An 8,018-nucleotide genomic window follows, 5' to 3' on the forward strand; every position below is an offset into this window, starting at 1 on the left:
TGACAAGGCTGCTTCAAGTTGTGTGATGCACTCCACGTTAAACTTGCGTATTGAATAATTATGTATTTCGAGAAAGAAAATGAGACAGAACGTTATGTTTAAATTGCAATTGTTTGCAATTGTTTGCAAGCTCAAGAGCTCATTGATATGAAGATCAATGTGTAACATTTTACATCCATCATTATTATATATATTTTATAAAAAAAGTCTAATGAGGAGATAAATAAATACAGATATTTGAAATAACTCTTTTAATATCGCAGAGTTTTATACCGTAATAAATAAACTACAGATAAAATGTGCAATAGCAATGTTGTTTGCATTTTTTGAACATGCAAACAACATTGCTATTGCATATAGTTTTTTTATTCAATAATTTCTCGTTTTTTGTGAAATCTTAAATTGTTATTAGAGATAAATGTGATCTGCGATATTTTCTAAGAAGTTTGTTCCAACGATGATATAATAAGGCAAAAATTAATCATATTATTTTTATTTAGCATAATGCAGATAGAATAATGCAAAAACAGCCTTGTAACTTGAACTATGACAGATTTGAATCAATTGTAATATATATTTTGACTTTTCAAATGCCTATTGTGTTTGGAAAATATCAATCGAGATTTTTGTTTAAGGCCCGTATTCATAGTAAGACCTTATATTTAAGGCTTCCTTAAATTTATCTTCAGATATGCTCTACGAATTATTTCATTGGCTACTAAGCATCTAAAGATAAATTTAAGGAAGCCTTAAGTACAAGGTCTGATTATAAATACGGGCATAAATCATTACCAAGATAATAATTATATAAAAATGAAAAAAATTTTTAATCTGGAAACAACTAGAGAATTTGTATAAAGCTATTCCTTACAGAAGCAACTTCTAGTACTGGCCAATTTATTACTCAAAGACAGTAATTAAATTATTTATTTGGCGTACTACAAGTATTGAACAACAGTGCTCTTAAAATAAGTATTACTTAAAATAAGTAATTAATTACTGTCTTTCAGGCAGTATTAGATTTCTGTAAGAAACATTAAATATTACAGAAGAATTCAGAATAATCAAAAGAAACGCGGAAATGGCATCTCTGCTTTAAATAAGAAATACAGAATCGATATCGTACATGATTTATAACGCGTTATATATTGAGGAAATAAAATCTTATATGTAAGAAGAAATTATCTTCTAATGATACTTAGAATTTTCTATTCAGCGAAAGAAGATGTCGAGATGATTGAAAGTGGAAACATTAACGAGGCCGACGACGCCTTCATAACTGCGTTCTCATAAAGAAAGAATCCTCTAAAGACTTTAATATATGTGAAATAATTACACAAATTTATAATTAGAAATATTGCGCACCGCTCTGATGTAAAAAGATTTATATAAGAAGTAATACACTTTATACGGCTTTTTTCGTATTGCTATTATACATTTTTTTTAAATATATAATTTAGTTTTAAATATTATACATTGTTTTTTAAACATATAAATTAGTTTTTATCATTATATTTGTAATTATCTAATTTTCTTTTCTTAGAACTTCTCTAACCTTTTTAAAAGTTTCTTCCATTTTTTTATTATTTAAATGTCATGTTTCGATTAAAAGTTTACGTTACGTCGAAATATATTTCTTATAATATATTTATATTTATTTTATATTTATTAATTATTTTACGTTTATTAACCCTTTAAGATTTTGTTAATATCACATACGGTCTTAATTTTCGTAACATATTTATAAATTTTATATTATTATGGGGATCACTTTAGACTAAAAAGAATATCCTTTTTTGATTATTTTGATTTATGCCGTGAAATATATAGTTAATGACAGATAGAATTGCGTATATCGTTAGACTATAGTAACTAGCAAGTAAGTTTTCCAAGAATTTATATCAAGAAACATTTACATTTCACGATGCATAGTCACGTTAAAACAAAATTGATGCTATTAATGAGTGCCTGAGTGCTCACATGAATACAGCGATTAGTCGCGTAATCTAAACTGACAAAATCTAGTATTCCTATATAGGAACACTAACAAAATCCACGTATTTTATTCGTTTAAATTAATAAATAGCCGGTAGATCATTATGTACTTGTTTTCAAATTGCTAATAATCAAGTATATCGTGTGCCTCAGACGGCTCAGACTATTTGAAGCATCCGCTTCAAGAGTCTTCTTCCTCTTCATCTAATAGTAAGATCTCATAACAGGTTGTTTAATGAAAAACCTCCTGTGTTTGTATATTTAAAGAAAGTAAGTGGAATGTCTAATTGATTACGAATTTGTACGTACTTTCATACGTATAAGCAATTGAATCATATAGTATATGAAACAAAAGAGATAGTCATTCTATTCATAAACGTAAATAATAAATATTAAAAAATTGCACATATTGTCGAGAAAGCTATTTTATTTAAAAGAAAACTTAAGTTTATTCCAAATATTTCTGTAGGAGGTTGATGGTATTTTTAAAAAATAAACATATAATTATTGACGTTATTGTAGCTCTTATCATGTTCATTTTACATTACATCTGCAAGAGGCTAATGCAAAAAAAACTCAAATTGTGCCGAACTAAACAAGTAAAATTATAATAACATTATATCGCGTTAATTATATAGAATATCTTCTGTATAAAGTCTTACAAACTGTGTTTTTGAGACTCTTAAACATAAAGATAAAATCTTTTTATATATGTTAGAAACTGCTGATTTTTTAATTAATATTTTAATGTATTGAAATAGAAAAAATTTCCAGAGAATTATACATATGTACATGTACTTCCGAAACAAATCATACCATCAAAACTGCACAAATCATTTTGAGCAATGGAGAATGATCATTGAAATTTCTGAGCGCGATAAAACTTAAATGCAAATTTAGTATTAATACTTGCGATGTAAAAAGTAATGTAAATAAGAATAAGAAGAGACATCACCTCGCCCTTTTACATAGTAAACCGGTGTGAAGGTTCGATTGGAAAAGACAGTAAAAATGAAACACTGCCTGCAAATGATCATCATCGGCACGAGACTGTTCATTGTCCGCGACGATGTCTCGATTTACATTAAATATTGAATCGAATGCGAATCGTTTTTGTATTCAATAATTCAATACATACCAATTACGCATGTATAGGTAGAGAATTTTAGATAAGATTATTAGCCAAAAGCAAAACGGCGACTAGTTAGATTATTGAAGTAAACGTGAGACTTTTAATAATCCACTGAAATTTAGTAATACCACCGAATAAATGCCTTAAGCAAAAAATCTTTTATAAATCGGCATGGACTGAAAGAGGAAAGCAAATATTGTACATATTCTGCAAAAAAGTGTTGGAACAATGCATTTAATTCGGCTATTTCTTGCGGAATAAATAAGAATTGAGCTCCATAATTCATTTAAGTACAATAGTTGCGTTTTGTATTTATATTTAAATTATCATTAAGTTATTGATTATTGTTGACATTGTAAATCACAATCTAATAAAGTCTCAATTATTTCTAGAAATGTGATAAATTCGAAGAGCTATTTGAAGTACAATCAAATCGATGTACATATTATTTTTATTAATTACATTTATTAATTACAATAAAGATCGCAAAAATAATTCTCTTATTTTGCATCTTAACACTAGAACTATCAAAAAAAAGCAATTAAGACTGATCTATGATTTTTATAATGGTTTACTTTTTGAGATTTTTTTTTTACTTTTGTGGCAACGTTAACTGATTAAACTTATTTCTTTATTTTCTTTGTTTATCTCTTTTTTCGAAAAGATATATTGTATATATACATGTATTCAACAGTACATTCAATAATATATGTATAAAAATATAGTAAAGCTATATATATATATATATATATCTACATTCATCGTCGGTAGTTCTAGTGTTTTGAGATGAATAAAACGTGCGAAATACTTATTGCGATTGTCGCTTCAACATGCTTGTAATTATTAATTCTGTATAATAAACGTTTCGAAGGACAGAATGATTATTACAAAATTACAAAAAATAATGCGAGAATGGATCATGCTGCTATCTGCTCGTTGGATCCACTGCAGTGGCTTGCGTATAGACGGCGCGTTGCATACATAAGTGCCAAAGCCAATTATTAGACTAAGTCCACAACCTTGTTATAAGAGGCCGTAAGCCGTAAGCTTTAAGTTGTAAGTGACAATACTTATATCGACCACAAAACTTATGCTTTTAGGTCGTAAGAATTGGGTTTTGCTCAATTCGCTTAAGTCTAACGGTTAAAGCCTAAAATTTGCGCAAAAACAGTTTAAAGACAGAATTTATTGTTACTTAATCTCTTTCAACTTATGACTTAAGGTTTCTTAAAGCAAAGTTGTGGACCTAGCCTAATGATGTTAAAATATTTAACTCTTTAACGAATGAATTTATTGTTAGTTGAGAAATATTCTGTTGCTTATATTCCTAATTAATTTCAATAAAAAAATTATGATATAGATTAATTTCAACATTTATTTTTTTATATATTAGTAAAATAATAACGTTCGTTAGATTAATAAATTGATATTGTGACATTGATTATTAATAACAATTCTTTAATTATATATAATATTTGTACCATCTCTCACGTTGTCTATTTTTGATAGTGAATTTTTAATTATAAACAATAAGACAATTTAAGAATTGTCTGTAACTCAAATAGAAAAATCTGTTAGTATTTAATAATTCTCTAAATATTTCTTTCTATAATAAGCGATGATAAATTCGTGACAATTTAATCAAATAAATCTGTATCCAAGCACAACCACATTATCTATAACTGCGATTCCTCATAATTAATTGCATAATCCATACTCATGTTGTTTTTAGTATAATAGAACTGGGAATTTTTATTTACGCGATACACAAGAATTTATGTACAAAGTAAGTAAAAGCATTGAAGGTGCTAAGTTAAAATTAAACATAAAGTTAATATTGGCTTCTTTAAAATAAGATTAAAAAGAATATCTCAAGTAAATCACCAAAGTAACATTAAATATCACGAACAAAAATATAGTACTTTTTTCATACTATATTTTTCATCTTATATTAGAACCGATATTAACAATAGCTTTTATCTAAATTTCTGTTTTATAATTTTGTAACATTGTAAATTTTTATCTCACGAACTAGAATAACAAATTATCTATAAACGAAAGATATTTTTAATTCTTTGTTTCAATGTTCAATCTTTAAGAAAAATTTGATTTTTAATTATCTTACAGTTTGTTCAATTAAAATTATTGAAAAATATATGTATTTTTATTCTACAGCTAATAAACATATTGATTTATTATTTCTAAAGAGAAATAATTCTTGTTTTATTTTTGATAAATCTTAAAATGCGTAATTAATTACAATGTACTTGTTATTTTCGTAACTCATTGTCAATCAATAACAAGTATGCTTATTAGCTGTAGAATAAATACTTATAATTTTTCTTTAATGATTTTAGTACAATTAAGCAAGCTGCAAATAGCCTAAAATCAATTTTTTCTTAAAAATTAAACATTGAAGCAAAAAATTAAATATCTTCCGTTTATAAATAATTTATTATTCTATGTTGTGCAATGAAAATTGATTGATTCAGTCAAAATAATGTTGGTTTATGAAGTCTATTTGTCCATGTCAATGACAATATTCGAAAAATTAAAAAACAACGTCGTTTTAATTATAATAATTAAAAACAAAGTCGGAATATTCGAAAAATAAAATTAAGATTTAATATGTAATTTTATCGTAATAAGAAAATTAAAATACTTATATATAATTATTTTATGAATAAATTGCTTCACTTTTACCGGATATTATTACGATATATTTTGATATTAAAATTTTCTAATTACTTGAAAATTTTATCTTTAGCTATAATTTTTTGCAGTAAAAATAGATCAACTCTCTCTTGGGGATGCCCTCCACCACCCCTGCTGAGAGAAGAGAACCAGCGGTCTTCTTTCATACAGTGATGCCAAACGATAGCAAGGTGCTAATAGCAATATAAATATAACTATAATATAAAATTACAAAATACAAATATTGAGAAATTGTTTATACAGAATATTTTCCGAACATGAGATATACGAAGCATCCATATAACTAAAAATTCGCAATATATACCTACATATACCAAAAATACATATAACATAAACTTCGAATTTAAAAATTAGATCAAATATATTTATATTCTCTACATGACACTCTAAAACGCAAAAATTCACGTTTCCAAAAATTCACAAAATTTAAAATTTAAAAGTTCGAAAGTATTAACAATCTTTCTTATTAAAAGTAATACATTTTAAAAATATTTTTATATATTAATTTTGTAACAACAGATATTTATCAAAATATTCACACGTCAATCCGGTAAATTTTATATTATTATATCGATTTTGTGTAATTTAAAAATAAATACTATTAGTAATGATGTATTGTGAAATAAATTGTTAACCAAGTAAATTTTTAATTCGCGAATAAATCATAAATTAAACAAATACAAAATTGTAAAAATTGCAAATTTTAATAAATTATAAAATTTCTATTTCTAAATTAATTAATACGGAAATTCTTGATTCTTAATTAAATCTGAAGTAATATAGCAAAAAACTGTCTAAAATTCAATCACTTTTTCATCATTATTTATCCCGATCCCGATTATCATTCGGATTTGTAATTGATATTAATAACATTTACACACGTATTCTAATATTATATTGTTACAATATAACATATATACAAAGTGTCCTGAATTTAAACGGCCAGACTTTGGAAGCACGTAAGGAATCGATAAATTCATATTCATTGATTTCAGAACTGGGATTTAGTTGCACATTTCGGCTTTGTTCCTGCCCCTTACTTCATCAACTCCCGCGCAGTACAAATGCCGATCGGTATTTCAATCACTATTTTTTACGAACAAAATTTTGGAGCGCAATGTCGAGAGTCAAGCGAATCTTTTAATCTACCAAATTTGCGCTCGATTATCCGCGCTGACTCTCATTAGCCCTGTTGTTTGTTGGTTTTTTGTATTTTAAATACAAATTTTAAAAATATGTAAGAACTCGCAATTTGCGAGCAAATTACCCTCCCGAATATTCAGTTTATCTTTTAAACACTTAGATTGGCGTTACACACCAATCTCGTATAGATCCTCTTCTTTTATCTGGCCAGATAGAACTCACCTTTCGTTGCTCCTGGCCAATGGTCTGGCTTCATATGCCAGAAATCGACAACAAGGAGAAATACTCCTTTTTGTTGCCGAGTAACATCGCCGGCAATAAGCGTAAGATTTTACGCTTTTGTACGATGCGCGAAACACGAACGCGCCGCGAAGGGGCCATCATATTAATAAAATTGACTAAATATTAATGTGAACAATTCTCAATAATAATAACAATAATAACTCTATTAACATACCATTAAATTTCGCGTCTATTTTCTATTCGCGTTTACATAAAATTAAAAATTTAAATATTCGAAAATAAATCTTAATTAAAAAATCTTAATGTCAACAACGTTTTGATTTCAAGAGTCTCGAATATTACGGAACTATATTAAATTTTTTAATATGAACTTTATAATGTAACCGACAAAACTTTAATTTAAAAACAAATAACTTAATCGATATCGTCTGATAAAATTCAAGGGCCGTGTACGTATATTTAACAATTCGAACGATTCGTTGCTGAATCTCACCTCAAAGCATGCGGAGATGAAAAATTCAGATAAATGATGCAAGATCCAAAAGGGATAATTTTCCCTCACGCACACACACACAGAAAAATATCTAAGTAATAATTACTGTATGCAAGTAATAATAACTTATTTCAAGTATTTCGAAAGTTCATATATCCGAAAATCTATCATAATTTTATCAGAAGCATTAAATTTATTTAAAATGTATTCTGAATCCTAGCAAGTTTAATCAAGTTTATTAAATTAAAACAAATTTGATATGCTTTATTTATGAAAAGTTTGTTTCTTCGATCAATT

The sequence above is a fragment of the Mycetomoellerius zeteki genome, unplaced genomic scaffold (genome assembly GCF_001594055.1).
Source record: "Mycetomoellerius zeteki isolate Tzet28-1 unplaced genomic scaffold, Tzet1.0 scaffold838, whole genome shotgun sequence".
Lineage (NCBI taxonomy): Eukaryota > Metazoa > Arthropoda > Insecta > Hymenoptera > Formicidae > Mycetomoellerius > Mycetomoellerius zeteki.